Here is a 16,779-nt window from a genome sequence, read left to right as displayed (position 1 = left end):
CAGTATTGCAGGAGAGTTCCTTTTTCTCCACATCCTCACCACCATTTGTTGTTGCTAGTTGTTTTAAGATGTGCCATTCTCACTGGGGTGAGGTGGTATCTCATTGTGGTTTTAATTTGCATATCCCTTATGAACATTTTTTCATACACTTGTTGGCCATCTGCATTTCCTCTTTGGAGAAGTGTCTTTTTAGCTCTTCTGCCTATTTTTTGATGGGGTTGTTTATTTTTGTTGAGTTTCATCAGTTCTTTGTGTATCTTTGCCATCAATCCTTTATTGCTAGTTTTGTGTGAGAAAGTTTTTTCCCAGTCAGTGGGATGTCTGTTTGTCTTTTGTAATGTCTTTTTTACTGTAGAGAAGCTCTTCAACTTGATGTAGTCCCATCTATTTACCCTTTCCTTCACTATCGTTGCATTGGGTGCTGTATCTTCAAAGATATTACTGAAGTATATGTCGTGTTGTGTTTCGCTCATCTTTGCTTCCAGATATTTAGTGGTTTCTGTTTTTATGTCTAGGTTTGTAATCCAGTTCGATTTTTGCTACAAAACATTTTTAAACAAACCAAAAGAGTTTGTCAGTCAGTTATTAAAAAAGTGTTGAACCACAAAGTAAAATTTCCCCATTCCTATGAAGCAAACTTTAAGTGCATTTCAGAATTGACTGGAAGGCTTACTAAAATATAGATGGCTGGAGTCTACCTTTCAAATTCTATGGTCCCAAAATTTACATTTCTATTAAGTTCCTAGATGATTTTGTTGCTACTTAGAGAGCTATAGGTTTATTAGGTTTTTGTTGCTGTGTAATAATCACTAAGGTGTAAAAAATTTAACAGTTTAAAACAATGCTTATTAGTTCATAATTCAGTGTTCAGAATTCTGGGGCAGTGTGTTTGAGTTCTTTACTCGGACATAAAATCAAAGTACTGGCTGGCAACATCCTCATTTGGAACTCAGGGTCTTCATCTAAGCTCATTCTGTTAATGGCTTAGTACACTCCCTGCAGGGGTATAGGACTAAAGTCTTATTTTCTTGCTGTCCTTTTAGGACTCCTGTTATGCTCTCAGGCCCATAAAGACTGTATCAGAGTGTTTCTGGAATAAATAGGTACTGAATTTCTCGTAGGAGAATAGCAAATCAGTATTCTGATTTTATACAACAAGTCCTGTCAACATAAGGCACATCCGTGGATCTTCCCTTAGAATAAGGTATCACTGTTGCTGTGTTGAACAGAGTGAGGTTTGAGACTGAGATTTAGATACTGGATGAAAACAAGTTCATCATGAAGAAAGCCAGTGTTGGGGAGCGAGTTAGAAAGCCAGTCTAGACCAAGCTACTGCCCCTCTCTATTGCTTTACAATACTTGCTCCATACACTTCTCATGACATTCTAGATGAGAGATATGATTAAAATTAAAATAGAAAAGTTCTCAGAAATTCAATGTACTCAGCAATCAAAAAAGGAAAAAAACCTTCATTTTTAGCAGTGTGGATGGAGGGATTATGCTATAGGAAATAAGGCAGAAAGAGAAAGACAGATAATGGATGGGGTCACTTATAGTAAGAATAGAGAAAAACCAGACAAGCTGTCAGACAAAGACAAACTTTAAAACCAATCGTTAAGGGCATCTCTGGTGGCACAGGGGTTAAGTTTCAGCACTATGGAGCTAAGGCCAGCCACTGTAGCACATTCCATCCCCTACCAGGGAACTGACCCACATGGTACAGCAGACCTCTCCTATTTTGCCTGCTGCTCCCTCCAGGAGTATGTTTCAGTAGATCCACCTGTTCTACTCCCTAACCTGTCTCTAGAGAATCCTTTCACCCTACCACACTCTGGCCTACACCCCAGGTCTTGTATGCATAAATAAATCTTAAAAAACCTGCAGTTTTCAGAGGGGGAATAGGAGAGGGTGAAAGTAGGGTGATGGAGTGGGGAGGACGATGAGAGAAAACCCTAATGGTCTGTGGTAGAGAACTCTGGGTGCTGCATACTGTCACTGCACTGAAGGGGGAATCCTATGGATGGCAGAACACTAGCAAGGATGTAAAACAGTGTACTTGAATAATGTCAAATAAACTAAAAGCAAAACAAAAAGGAAATTTCAAACAAAATGTTTAATGAGTTTCTTCAGCCATTCTCTCCAAATTCTGAGTATGAGAATTGATCCTTTCAATGAAGCCTTGATATCTCGAGCATTGTGAAATTTCTGAACTGAAGTTGAATCTTAAAATAATTTGAAAGGTGAAACAGGAGCATCTTTATTTCATTTCTGGTGGGAATTCCTACAAACGTCAGGGAGGATCTCAGGGCAGGCATTTGCGTGTGATTGGGAGTCAGCAAATAGGCGTGTTTCTAAGGCCTGTTCTTTAGGCCTGATTGTGTGTATGTTTTACTTTTATTTGCCTAATTTGGTTTCTTCATACTTTAGGAAAAGCCTCGTTTTATTTGTTTGAGGCCAGAGGTCCTCTTACAAAAATTTAATTAGCTGTTTCATCTATATAACTCAAATATTTAATATAAATTTCTTAAGTTACTTTAGTAAATATTGATAATCAGGATTATTCTTAGTTCATTTGTTTGTCAGATCAGGATAGTGTCTCACAGTGTCATAGAATAAAGCCCCATCTGTGTTTGAATTCATTCCTAAATTCAGTGACAACCATGTGAGGACATTGGTAATAGTAAACCTTTTTAGACTAAACTGAAATAAGTTTCAGTTGTCCAACAGACTGAAATGTCATTTACATTTTTTTAAGTCAACTATATAACTTAGGGACAGGAATACTTTAATTTTGTATAATTTAATATAAAAGAAGGTACAGAGTAATTGTTTATAAATTGAAGATCTGCATTCAGTCTCATAAGCTTGTTGACTCATAAGCTTGTTGATCATAAGCAGCATTCACATAAGCACAAGTCTAGATCCAAGATGGACATTTTATCCCTATGTCTGTTCTGATCTGACCACTGTAAGTTTGATAAATGAGTTTATTCAGGAGGGCTCCAGCAGGTTAGAGAAAATGAAGTCACAGGTAGTATAGTTCAACAAACTAGGTTTATTAACTTAAAAGAGAAATTTTTGAATATATTTAAGTTAGGGTTCATTGATACATAAACTACTTAACTTAAACATATCATATTGGAAGGGTAAAGGAACTTACAGAGTCAAAAAGAAAGTGGAAGAATAATGCAGGCTTACAAAGGATGGGCTGAACAACTCACAGGGTCTCAGTAAACCTGGTGCCTTATTCCTCAGGGCTTCACTGGCAGAGTGATCACCATCCAGCTACTTTAAGCACTTCAGTGAAGATTAGAAGCTATGAGGTCTAGGTTAGCCACATGCTCACCCCTTAACCAAAGGAAGGCAGAGTACCTGGAGTGTCTAACAACTCCAGATGCATTCAGTAGTGTAGGGGGACTTGCCCCCAAGGGATGAAAATAATAGGAAAATGTGTGCTGTATAGACAGAATAATAGATGTCCACAGCAGTTTATGCGGTTATGATCTTTGAATACTTGGAAAAGGGGTGAGACTTGGTCAGGATGTGGGGCAATAATTAAAAAGTCAAGGATGGGGCCCTCCCTGTTGGCGCAGTGGGTTAAAGCACAGCACGAAGAAGTGAAAGCCACTTCAGCATGAGTTTGATCCCCTCCCGGGAGGTGATCCATACAGCGCAGTAGACCTCTCCTGACCCATCCACTGCTCCCCTCAGCAGTGTCAGTCAGCCTGTTCTGCTTCCCACTCTGTCTCTGGTGAATCTTACCACCCCTGCACTTCTGGCCTGTACCCCAGTTCTGTATGCAAAAATAAAATAAATCTTAAAAAAAAAAAAAGTCAAGGATGGGTTCCTATCTTTCCTTATGAGGATGTCTAATATTTGGAGCTGTTAACAGGCTATATTGATGTATGAACTTCCTGTTTGTTTTAGGATTCTTTTCATTGAAGGTGGCATGCATTTGAATTGCTCTAATTTGGAAAAGGATAAAATTATTAGTAAAAATATTTGGAATATCTCATGTGAAGAAAGAAAGAAGTGACCAGCCAAAATGGGAAGGGCAGGCATCCCTCTAGAACTCAGAAACAACTAGAATGAGTGACTCAATGTAGCTGGCCTTATTTCTCTTTCATTCCTGCTTACCTCTGGGTTTCATTTTTAGGTTCTCTCTCTCTCTGTAGACTGCCTCTCACATACATGATGTGAACTATCGTTGCAGAGGTTGTCTGAATTTCCTTTCTCATTACATTGTGGACCAACTTGCACTTTTAGTGAGAAATACTGTGGGGAAAGCTCTTGTCCAGCTTTGGGCAGTCTTGAACTTTTGTTGAGGCCAAGGACTCTAGTGTTTGGTTCAAGTGACTACTCTGGACTGAACTGGTGTATGGGGGGAAAAGTTGGCTCTTGGTAGAACCAAGAAAAACAGTTGACAGCAGAAAGATGGATACTTTCAATTGACAGAAGGAAATGTTGTGTGTAGTTAAAACACTGTGTTTTCAAACAAAGACTGGATTAGTTAAACACATTATAGAAAGAATTCTTAGGTTGATGGGAATTTAAACTGAAATACCTCTAAGTTTTTGTAACTTGGAAATAGAAGAATTCTAGCAGCTTTCCAGGTAAGGTAGGTACATATTGATTTTGGCTTATATCTGAAATTTTCTTTTCCTGTGTATTTTCACTGAAGGATTACTTTGGTTGGAAACTGGGGAACACTTATCCAACTAATTGTTGAGTTTGAGAATGAAGGAAAATGGATTCAGCATTGGAGAATGTATGTCCAGTGGGTGAGGAGGCATGTACACTTTAAATTAAATAGAACCTGAGGACTTTCTGTCAAAGGGACAGAACACTTTTCATTTAAATAATTTATTTTGAGATGATTTAGGTTTTTAAAACAACTTTTTGTTATTAAATAATTATAAATTTATTGGGAGGTAAAAGAAATGTCTAGGGAAGCCATGTGTTAACACATTTCGTGATTTGAGTACAGTGTCAAAACTGGGAAACTGACATTGTTGTAATCTGTAGAACTGACTCAGTTTTTAGTACTTATATATAACTCATTTGTGTGTGTGCTTGTGTGTAATTCTATACAGTTTAATCAACATGAGTAACTTTGTATAATCATGACCACAATCAAAATACTTAACTGTACCATTATCATAAAACTTTCCATAGTCTAAAGTCTGTTCCCCATATCTGTAACTATTGTTGTACAAATAATCTATATAAATGGAAGCCTATAATACATATCCTTTTGAGAGACATTTTTACTCAGCAGACTTTCCTTAAGATTCATCCAAGGTTGTTACATGTATGAAATTCATTATTTTATTTAGTTGAGTACTATTTGGTATTATCACAGTTTGTCTACCGATTTACCCTTTTAAGGATAGTTGGATAGTTCCCAATTTGGAGCTATTGTGAATAAAACTGTTATGAGTGCTCACATGCAAGTTTCTAAATGAAAATAAATTTTCATTTCTCAGGGTTATGTGCCTAAGAGTGCAATCCTGGATTGCATGGTAAATCCATCCTTAATTTTTTTTTAAAGATTTATTTATTTATTCATATGGAACTGGGGTACAGGTCAGAGATGTGGAGGGTGAGAGGATTCAACAGAGACAGAGCCGTAAACAGAACAGGCAGATCGATGAAGTACACTGCTGAGGGGAGCAGCGGTCGGGTCAGGAGAGGTCTGCCTCGCCATGTGGATCTCCTCCGGGGCAGGTGGGAATCGAACTCATGCTGAAGTGGCTTTAGCTTCTTAGTGCTGTGCTTTAACCCGCTGCGTCACCAGGGAGGGCCTCCATCCTTAATTTTAAAAGGAACTGTCAAAACAAGTTCTAGGGAGGCTTTTTTATTTTATATTCCCACCAGTGATGTATGAGTGATTATGCTTTTTCATGTTCTCTTCAGCATTTGATATTATCACTTGTTTTTAATTTTAGCTATTTTGATAGGTGTGTAGTGATATTTCATTGTGCTTTTAGCTTACATTTTTCTAAGGGCTAATGATAGTGAATATCTTTTCATATGCTTACTTGCCACCTGTATCTTCTTTGGTGAAATGTCCATGTTTATCATTTTAACATTTTCTGGTTGCAATGTTTGATTTTCAAACGTTGAGTTTTGAGAATTCTACTCATAGTGTAGCCACAAATCTTTTGTTGGCTATGTGGTTTATGCATATTTTCTCTTAAGCTATTAAGTGTGTTTTTATCTTCTTACAAGGTCCTTTGTAGACCACAAAGTTTTAAATTTCAATGAAGGTGATACTGTTTTGGAAGCAATGGAGGAATAGATTATGCATATTAGTAATGGATCTAAATAATTTTGAATTTTCAAATTACCTGCTGTACCCTCTTCTTTTTCAACTCGGACATGATTAAAATGGCTAAATTTGAGGTGAATCAAATTATTCAGTATAAGATTTTCAAGTGTACTCAAATGCCTGTTTGACTCTAATAGTCATTTTTTTTAGTGGTATTTTAATTAATGGTATTTATTTAATTAGTGGTATTTTAATTAAAGAAAATATGGTTCTTTTTAAGAGGTAGTTTCAGTACGGTTTCATCACAGACCAGAGAGAGGATATATGATTTTTCTTGCACCACTGACTACTGCAAATAAAGACACCTCAAAGACCTGTGTTTTCCTTTCCACCCAACCCCACATATTGAACAATGATGCTATCGCCTGTGTTGCTTTGTTTGTACACATTTAGCTTTTGACTTCTCTTGGCAGTCCCTTTGTTCATTCCACAAATACTGCATTACAGTGGGCACAGATTGTGATAGCTTCAAAGTCATAATGAAGCACAAGATAGACATAGGTGCTGCCCTCAGGGAACTCACATTTTCATTTTTATTTCTTCTATTTAAAGGCATGTGTTGTCTATGCATGTTTTACTGATTCAACAAAATACCCTCATTTCCTGTCTTTTATCACATAATTTTTCTCACTTGTACAAAGTGCATTGCATTCAAATGTTTTGGGAGTGGCTACATTCCAGGAAGATCAAAACTAAGCCAAACAACTAGTACTTACTAGCATACATAGGAGAATATGTTAAGAGGAGTGAATCCTCATATTTAATTAATTTCTTGCCATTTGTGGAAATTTTTGGCAGAGCCTGAAGTTATCTGTAGAGTGATTTAAGGATCTTAAATATGAGATATCAAAGGCTGCCATTTACCTTTTACAATAAGATGAACTCCAGCCATTTAAATGACCCCGTTAATCAAATATGTTTTGCATATTCTGTGTTTTGAAAGTTCCTGGCCTTGTATCATTTATAAAAACTGTCATTATATGTTGGTTTAATGGTATAAATGAGAACACTTTACCTATCTGTAAAAATTGGCTCATCAATATGTACTCTGGTCTAATATAACTTACTCAAACAGGGAAAAAGTTTTAAAATAAGATTTAAATTATCTTGGTTAAAATCAAAATTACTTCAGAAACATTCTGAGTTGTAAATTTGATGAAGTATTTTTTGTTATTGAATCGCCTTTATATATATATATATATATATATATATATAAATTGGCAGATTTACATGGTAGAATACAGATAGATCAGCTGTATTTTTAAAAATTGTATTTTTCATTTTTTATTGAGGTCTCATTGGTTCACAGCACTGTACATGATTCAGAAGTATAGGTTCACACCTCTTAGATGTGCGTTACCAGGCCATACCCACCACCAGGACACCCATTTTCCTCTAGTTCATTCATCCCCCTCCATACTTTGCTCCTTATCCTTCCCTCCCTCCCCAGTAGCTTCCATTCTTATTTTTAAGAGCTGTATATATTTGTAACAAGCATATTCTGCTTACTCTCTTCTATCATGCTTTATGTTCTTCACAGATATTACCAGTTAAATCCTAATAAACCTGTAAGCATAAATAATATTATTAACCCTATCTTATACATGGTGAAACTGAGGTACAAAACAGCTATCCAACATGCCCAAAGCCATACAATTAACAAGCAGCGGAGCCAGGATTCAAAACCAATCCACCTGACTCTAGAGGCTCTATTCTAGTGGTGAGGCTCTATTCTTAGTTGTGTTTTCCTTACAATACTGTCATGGCATTAGGCTGAGCTTTCCCTATCTATGAGCAAACACTGGAAGCCTGTATAGAAATTTCTGATAGAAGGGAAAATGGACCCAGACTCTAGATTTGAGTTCTGTCATCACTAATGCAAGCTGAGTACCTGGGAAAGACACTATATTAGTTTCTTATGGCTACTGTAAAACATAACCACAGATTTAGTGGCATAAAACAGCACAACTTTTCCCCTTATAGATCTGGAAGTAAGAGTTTAAAGTGAAGGTGTTGTCAAGGCTGCATTCACTCTGGGAGCTTCAGAGGACATTCATTCACAAGTTGGCTGTCTCATTTCCATCACATCCTAAATCAACATTATTCAAAGACTGAAGAGAGAGCATATATATTTTTTTATACAAATAAAGTGGCCTTTCCCAAATCTCATTTAAAAGATCTCCCTGTATGTTTTATTGATTAGAATTTTTTACATCCCCATTTTAAAATTAGTTGCAGGCAAGCAGAATAGGATTACCATGTTTGACTAGATCTCATGTTGTCCAATTCAACTCTGTGCAGTGACGAAAATGTTTGATGTCTGTGTTGTCCAATGTGGTAGCCATTAGCCATGTGTGGCAATTATTGAGCACTTGAAATGTGGCTAGTGCAACTGAGCAACTGCATTTCAAACATTAATTTAAACTTAACCATATATGGCTAATGGATACCATATTGGAGCCACATAGGACTAGATCAATCATTTGGGACAGAATGGATGTTGAGTAGTCTACTAATCACTATGTTCACTAGTTCTTTAAATAAAATATTGAGTAGGTGGTGCATTTATTTTGAGAACTTCAATCTAATAACTCATCCACCTGTTTTTGAAACAAACAAGCCAAATAAAACAAAACGAGTATGTATTCTTACAAGGACTAACAGTAGCAGTGCCTCCTTAGGGTGAACAGTGCCAGCTTACAGCATGGTTCAGCTAATTCTGGAGGTTTGGCATCTAGTTAATTAGGAGCTCAGCTGGAGATGGACTGGCTTCTCTTCTGCAATAGGAAGCAGGGTTTTTGTTTGTTTGTTTGTTTGTTTTCAGTGTTGTAACTTGGAAGTGACAATTATCATAAATTTATAATACATTACCAAAACCTTTCTGACATGGAGGTTATATAGCTAGTGAAGAAAATAGATGTCATCTGAGAGGATCCACTCCCCCACCCCCAACACTTATAAACCACCATTTATACTCCAGGTGTATTTTTAGGTACTGAAAAAGAGAGTAAACAAGACTAAATCCCTGCCCGCAAGGAACTTAGTTATAGTAAACACAATTAATACATTTCAAATTGTGATAAGTGTTGAGAAGAACATAAAACAAAATAATAGGTAGAGCAAATGAGGTAAACCTTAACAAATGGCTTGATCTGTGACTTTCTTGTCAATATTTTCTTCTGGAAGAAAATATTGGACATACAGACTTATTTTGTCTCACAGCAAAAAAGTAAAAGAACTGTTTGGTTTAGCTATTTGCCAAAAGAAAGAAAAATCAGGTAGTTTCTGAGAAGATGGTATATTTCTCTATTGTTTGAAAATTAAATTTTGTCTGAGACATGATGGTGAGCTTTATTGCAAGGCTTAATAATAAGACAAAGTTTATTTCTAGTGATCCTGTTCTTCTATATCCTTTGCCTTATCTTTGCAAAATTTTGACTATCTTAAGTAAACTTTTGGGCTTCAGCTTTCTCAACCATAAAATGGAATTATTAATAATAATAATTGTCAATCATATAGGTTCTGGAAAGATCAATCATTATCAAAATTATTAAAAAATGTTTATATATATAAACATTTATACACACACACACAGAGTTGTAGACCAGGGAAACATTAAATACTTTTCATTAATATTGAGCAAGTCACTTAATCTCTTTAGGTCTTTGTTTTTCTAATGTTAAAAGAAAGTGGTTGCAATATTGTCAATGTTAGGAAACAGATCTCTCTTAGTGTTGGTTGAAGTAGAAATTGGCATAATCATTCTGGAGAGCCAATCGGAGGATAACTACAAGTTCTTTAAAATGTGCTTACCATTTTGCCCAAGGAATAAAATTGGATAAGTGTTTAAAGATTCAAGTTTGAGGATGTTCATCAAAAAATTGTTTATTATGGTAAAAGACAATAAACAAATGATGAACAGTAGGAATTTGGTTCAATTATGGTGCATTTTATGTGGAATTTGATGTAGCTACTAAAGATGATTGATGGTAGTGTTGATAAATATTAATCGAACTAGAAAGAATAGAACCGGAAATGTATATAAACATTTGTGGTTGGTCTGTAACTCTTCACTTTGAGCTACTACAATCAGAGGTAGTAATTATAGTCACTGAAAAAGAAAATCTAGCAACAATGGTAGATAATTATTGAGCCCTCTGGTGTCCTAGGTGCTATGTTAATCTTTGTTTGCATTTCTTATCACTGGAGTTCTATACATACCCTGAGTAAGAACAGCTTAGAGCCTTATTTTTCAGATGAAGAAACCACAACTCAGAGGGGTAAAGTAACTTATCCAAGACTTTAAATTCAGAGATGGCAGATTCAGAATGTATATCCAACCAATTGGCTCCAGATCCTATATTCTGAAACCATGGCTTCAGTACCTCTCTATAAACTGTCTTTAGTTTCGACATGGGATAACCATCAGAGGTATGTTGTGGAAATTCCACATCTCTTCCTGTAACTCTTATTTGAGAACACTTTAGCCTGGATATGTGGCAGAGGAAGAGCGTGTTCACCCTTTCAATAAGGAAGTCAGCAAACTTCAGCTTATGGGCCAAAGTCAGCCTATTGCTTGTTTTTATAAATCAAGTGTTACTGCAACACAACCATGCTTATTCACTTAGATACCATCGATGGCTGTATCAGAGGGCAGGAATGAGTACTCTCACAGATACAATATGACCCACAATGCTGAAAATTCATATTATCTTATCCTTCACAGACCCCTGCCTAAATACATTAGCCATCTGGAGGGTGGTATACCCTATTACAATAACCACTTTTCTTTCCCTTGAAGAGAGTAATTTAAAAAACAAAACAGTATTGTGGTTTCTATTCTATAGTAGTACATCTACAGACCTACACAGGCAGTTGCTGAAGAGTTTTCTGAAGAGGTGAACAAGAGCAGTCTATTTTCGGACTACTGAGGACCCTCTGTGCATGACTGACTGATATTCTGTAACAGGACTTTAGTTGCCTTGAAATTCTGCCTGTTGCTGCTCCTCTGAGATGGAATGTGTATTCACGAATGAGGCACTCCATTAGTCATGGTGCATTTCCTGGGCCCTGGAGACACGGCCATGACATCACCAAGGGCCAATGAGAGAGGATCCTCTGTAGCACAAGCCTCAACTCCCTTTAGAAGACTGGACTGTGTGTTCTGTTCCTAGCCCGCAGGGTGTGATTTGAGACTGCCTTCCTCATCCAGCCATATTCTGGGCACAAAAGTCTAACTTCCAGACCCAAGAGGCCAGGACAAGCTTGAAAATCTGCAGAGCTAGAGGCAGATTCCCATTTAGTATTTTTTTCCAAGGCTCAGGTTTTTATTCCCACAGAGTTTTCCACTTCTAATGACGTTGTTACTTTATGTGGTGAAGGGTGGGTGGTGAAAGATGAAGTCTGCATTAGATAAAAGACACTTGGCGGTTAAAATTTCTGGGTAAGTATAGGTTGGTTACAAAGCAAAATCAGAAGCATATTTTTGTCATTTTGTTACATTGCTTTTGTGTGTAGTTTAACAAAATAAAGCACCATCTTTTAACAGTAAAGGCTCCAACAAAATTAGTGTTTCTTAGAATAGAGAGATTACCAAGGAACTATACTGAGGGGATTAGTAATTCATTAAATCTTTTATCTTCAAGAAGAAAAGAAACTCCTGCCTCAATCCTTTCAGGATTTAAGCATTTTGGACAGAAACCTCCCTCCCTCTTCCTCTCTTTCCTTTCTAATTTATGTGTTCATTTACTTAAGAAAATGATTTGTAGAGTTTAGTCTCTGGGATAACTTTGTTATTTCTGTGTACCAGAAAGTATATTGAAATGCTTGGTTTCTGGTCAAAAATAAGTAGCTCAATTTTTGCTAACAAGTTATAATTGTAACCCCTCCCTATCCCCCATCTTGAAAAGTTATTCAGGGAAACTGAGGCTCAATGTGAGACAGACTTTTATAGTTTAATTCAAGTATTAAACCCAAGAATTATTCTTTCCCAATCTTTATAGGCATTCTATGGTTCACTGAGAATGATTCTGTTAGTATTTTTTCATGTTGAATACTTTCTGATGAAGTCTAAGAGAAATTGAGAAATAGCCGTTTTTGTTAGTATGTTATCTGTGGTTGCCATAAGCCACAAAGGATGCCACCCCTGCCACTTAAAAAAAATTCCTGTTTCTGCAAGATGAAGATTATTTTTTTTGTAATTATGGAGTCTTTTATAAAAAAAAATTGAAAACATGTATTTATTCCTATTTCCTAAGAATAAATATAGCAGTAATTAAAGGAATTTCCTCTGAAACTGTATGGTATATTGTAAAGCAAGGTACTTTTTAGCACTTGAGAACTTGAGAGCCAAAGATTTCTATGCAATCCAAAATATTAATTATTAAAATTTCAACACATCTCTTGAAGATATTCTAAGTTTTTTAAAAAAAGGTTTATATAGATGAGGAAACTAAGGTACAGAAAGATTGAGTCTCCTGTCTTGTGTCATTCATATAAGCAGATGGTTGTGCATGCCTTATTCTTACCAAAACCCTTATAAGGACATTCCTCTGTGTCTTCATATATAACTCTTGCTTTCTATGACAGCTTTACGCCTTGCCTCATTATCAACAATCCTTGTTTTTCACAAACCTTCGATAGGGACAGAAAGGCATGTTTGTCTAGCCTAGCAAAATTGGAGTATGCCTTGAAAGGGGTGAGTTACACCTTTTTAGGTGTGTGTGTATGTGTGTGTGTGTGTGTGTGTGTGTGTGTGTGTGTGTGCCCGCCATCCCTGAGCTCTCCTACTACTTCGCTCTTGGCAGGCTTAATTCTCTTCAACCCCATCCCCCAAGTTTTCATACCTAAGCTACTGTTTGCCTCCTCTCAGAGGCTTGTCCTGAGTACTGACACTTTGTCACAGAAAGGTCATATATAAGCACTCAGTTAACTCTGGCCCCTGGACCAGTCACAAACTTCTCGAGTGGGCCGCAGCGCCCTTGGATCAGGTTAACCAGATCACAGCATGGTGAGGACTGACTGGAATAAAGTCTGCTGCTGCCTGAGAGCATACATCTGGTTGGAAACGTTGAAAGCCATGGGATTGTTAAGACAGCTCCACAGCAATGTCCTCTTACTGCTTCTGTTCCCTGTTACTTTGGGGAAGAGCAGATGCTTCCCTCAGAAATGCTCCCAGAGCATGGGTATGCCATGGCCACTATCTCACTAAACCCTAAATTTTTCCTGCAGAAGAAAACTCTCAAAAGGCTAGTCCAGAATATGACAGTGAGAGGTCATGACAGACAGTCGGGTTGGTTTATGAGAAGCAAAGGATGAGTCATGTCACTCCTAAAGGGATTGGCATCAATTCATTATACAAAACTAAACACTGAAAGAAAGCAAGCCTTTAGTCTCATTAAGGAACCCAGACAAAAATCCCACTTAATCCATCTTGCTTTTCCCTTTCCTCTAACTCAGCTGGTGTGCAGGTGTAGGGCAGCTTGGCAGAAGCTTTGAACATTTGGAAAAGGGAATCATTACTGAAAGTCATTGACACACACTTCCCTTGGAATGCTGCTGATGTCATGGAAAACTGGGACCTTAGCAATAACCCCTAACAACCAGAGCTACAGTAAACAGTAAATGTTACCTCCACCAAGGCATTGGTTTTTAAAGAGTTTTAACAGGCTAGGGCTTGCCAGCCACAACTCATAAAAATTTTCTTATAATTTTTACCCTACTCCCTGAAAGCATTGGATAACTGGTAACATTTCTCTGCCACTTGGGAAGGCAAAGCCAAAATCATGTCAGTTTCAAGGTTCACTACTCAGAATTTACAGCACTTCTTTTCCAGTCCCCTGCATACCCCCTACCATGCTCATGGGTTAGGCCTGGTAGACTTAATACTTTTTCAAACAAGTCTCTTGTCTTACTGAGTTGCCTCAATTTTTGGTGATGGGGTGAATCTAGGTGCTAGATTTGCCTCATGTTTTATTTGCCTACAGGTTAACCCAGCTCCCAATCTGTAAGTTACCTTCCAATCAATTTGAATCAGTTTGGACAGAGCAACATCTTTTAGTTCAAACTCTGAGCAAAGAAACAAGCAGGAGGTGCTGTCACATAGAACAGTCAAGAACATGCTGTCAGCAGTTTAAAGAAGAATAGAAACCAAGGAATCAGGGTTCAGGAGGAACTGTCTCCCATGACTGACTGTCTTTTAGGTGAAGAGGCTGGTGGAGTATTGCTATGTAAACCAAATCCCTTGTAGGCAGGAAGAAGCAGAACACCAGCACTACTTTTGCAAGGCATTGCCAAGGCAACTGTGTAGTTTGTCATCCAGACTAGGATACTTTTGAGTTGAGAGTATCCTACATTGAGAGATTTCATGTGAGAATGAAGGGGCTCTATTAATAACTATGGTGGGACAGTGGGTTAAACTAGGACTCAACAGCCACAGTTTCCAGAGTGTCAGAGAGAGCAGAGCCATTCGCATTACCTGGGTTGTTTCCTCAAAAGAAAACAAACGTGCTCTTAGTATTAGTGGACTGTCTCATGATCTCTGGTCCTGCATGATTTCCTTAAAACCATAAGTCACGTTAAGTTTGAATTCATGCTTTTAAATTGCAGTCTACCCAGTTTTGAATGTCATTTTTATTTCTATAGATTAATGGTTCTTAAAATATTGCCTATAATTCTGGAGGTGTCTGGAAATCCTTTCAAGGAATCTGTAAAGTCAGACTATTTTCATCATTATATCGGTACATTACATGCCTTTTTCATTCTCACAAAAGTAGATCTCAGAATCTATTGTCATCTACTAAGCTAGCCAGTTGATAGACTGGATTACATTAAAGAGATTTATAAGAATATAAAATAATGCCATTCTTCCCCAGTATTTTTGTTTTGGAAATTAGTTATCTTCCATAAAAATACATTGTCAACCCACTAGGGTTTTACTAGAGTTACTTTTAAATGAACTAACAAATGTTTTAAAAATTCAACTGTTTTAATTTCTAACATGTAGTGAACATGCCTCATAAATAAAAACTCTGTGAGTCCTTAGTAATTTTTATGAATATAATAAACAGGTTCCAAGATCCAAAGGTTTGAGAACTGCTGCTGTAGACTTTTCTTTCTCCCTTGGAAGGAACATACATGAAAGGTGCAAGAGTAAGTTCCCTGATGAGAAAATCGAGCTTTGTTCATTATTTCATCTAGAACAGCATCTCACAGATGTCCTGCCTACAGCTTAGTGTGCCTGCTCTTGATGGAGAGACAGCATCCTGAGACATCTCAGAGAAGTTACCATGTTCTCTCAGGTTTGGGTGCTATTTTAACATTAGTGTTTGCTTTTGTTTGAGTCTTTGTCTTTTGATATTTGATGTGTCTGAGTACTCTTTGATAGTATTCTTATTTTGATATAATAGTTACGTTGTCATTTCTCCTTCAAAACTTTTATGGAATGGATCAACTTCTCATATGAAACAAGTATATTAGCTAAGAAAATAATGAATAGTAGAAGAGGGGCATGTTGCTTTTTTTTTTTTTAAAGATTTATGTATTTATGCAGACATTACTGAGCTATAGGTCAGAGGTACGGGGCGGTGAAAGGATTTGTGTGCTTCTGTAGTATCTTTTATCACTGGCTGTATTCCTGGGGCCATTCCATTCCTATTGAAATTTTAAGGCAGTTGAGTTTGACTTAAGTTTAGTGTTGTTTCCATCTAGAATTTATTCATCTTTCTGGACTCTAAATACCCTATAGAGGCTTTTGCAACCAGGGAATTTTGTGATTCAGCAAGAGACCTGTTCTCTTGATTAGACATTGATGAGAAAGTGAGCCTTCCAGATGTCATCTTGTAACCAGGCCCAGTATAGTCCCTTGATTGTGTTCTGTACAGGTATCGGTAGTGCTGGCCAAAGCCAGGCCTTTTTATTTCCCCACTGTTTGTCAACCCATCACCTTTTCTTTCTCTTCCCAAGGAAAGTGAGCTCTGCATTAGCATGACCGAGGCCACACCACAGAGTTCCTGTAAGCTCCTTCCAGTAACTATGGGTCCAGCATGTTCTTGAGCTGGCTATGCACTGGAGACAAATACAAAGCAGCCTTCTCAGGTTGGCTTCTTTCATTCTTTCACTTTGTAATACACAGTTAAGGAACCTTTTTTTTTTTTTTGAGGAATAATTGACATACATCACTGAATACATGAAGTATGTAGCTAGGTTTTAACGACATGCTTTCTGCTTGGCTTTAGATTGGGTCTTTTCTCCGAGTACTATTCATTAGGTAGGTCTCTGAATTTCTTTATTTTCTCCACTCTGATAATTACTTATTAAACTTCAAGCGAATTTTTTATCAAAAAGAAGAGAGGGAAACTGCTTCACAGTTCTCATCTAAAAAGGCATTGGTGGCCCTCCCTGGTGGTGCAGCGGGTTAAAGCACTGCACTGAGAAGCTAAAGCCACTTC

At 37.2% G+C, this 16,779-nt stretch overlaps 1 protein-coding gene across 1 annotated transcript in view; it reads left to right on the top strand.

Annotated features, from left to right (window-relative positions):
* The window catches only part of RAD51B (RAD51 paralog B), a 505,595-nt gene that overhangs the window by 194,529 nt on the left and 294,287 nt on the right, over positions 1-16,779 (top strand). The window lies entirely within an intron of this gene.

The sequence above is a fragment of the Condylura cristata genome, unplaced genomic scaffold (assembly GCF_000260355.1).
Source record: "Condylura cristata isolate star-nosed mole 26May11 unplaced genomic scaffold, ConCri1.0 scaffold00013, whole genome shotgun sequence".
NCBI classification, from domain to species: Eukaryota; Metazoa; Chordata; class Mammalia; order Eulipotyphla; family Talpidae; genus Condylura; species Condylura cristata.
This window is presented reverse-complemented; position numbering and strand designations above follow the sequence as displayed.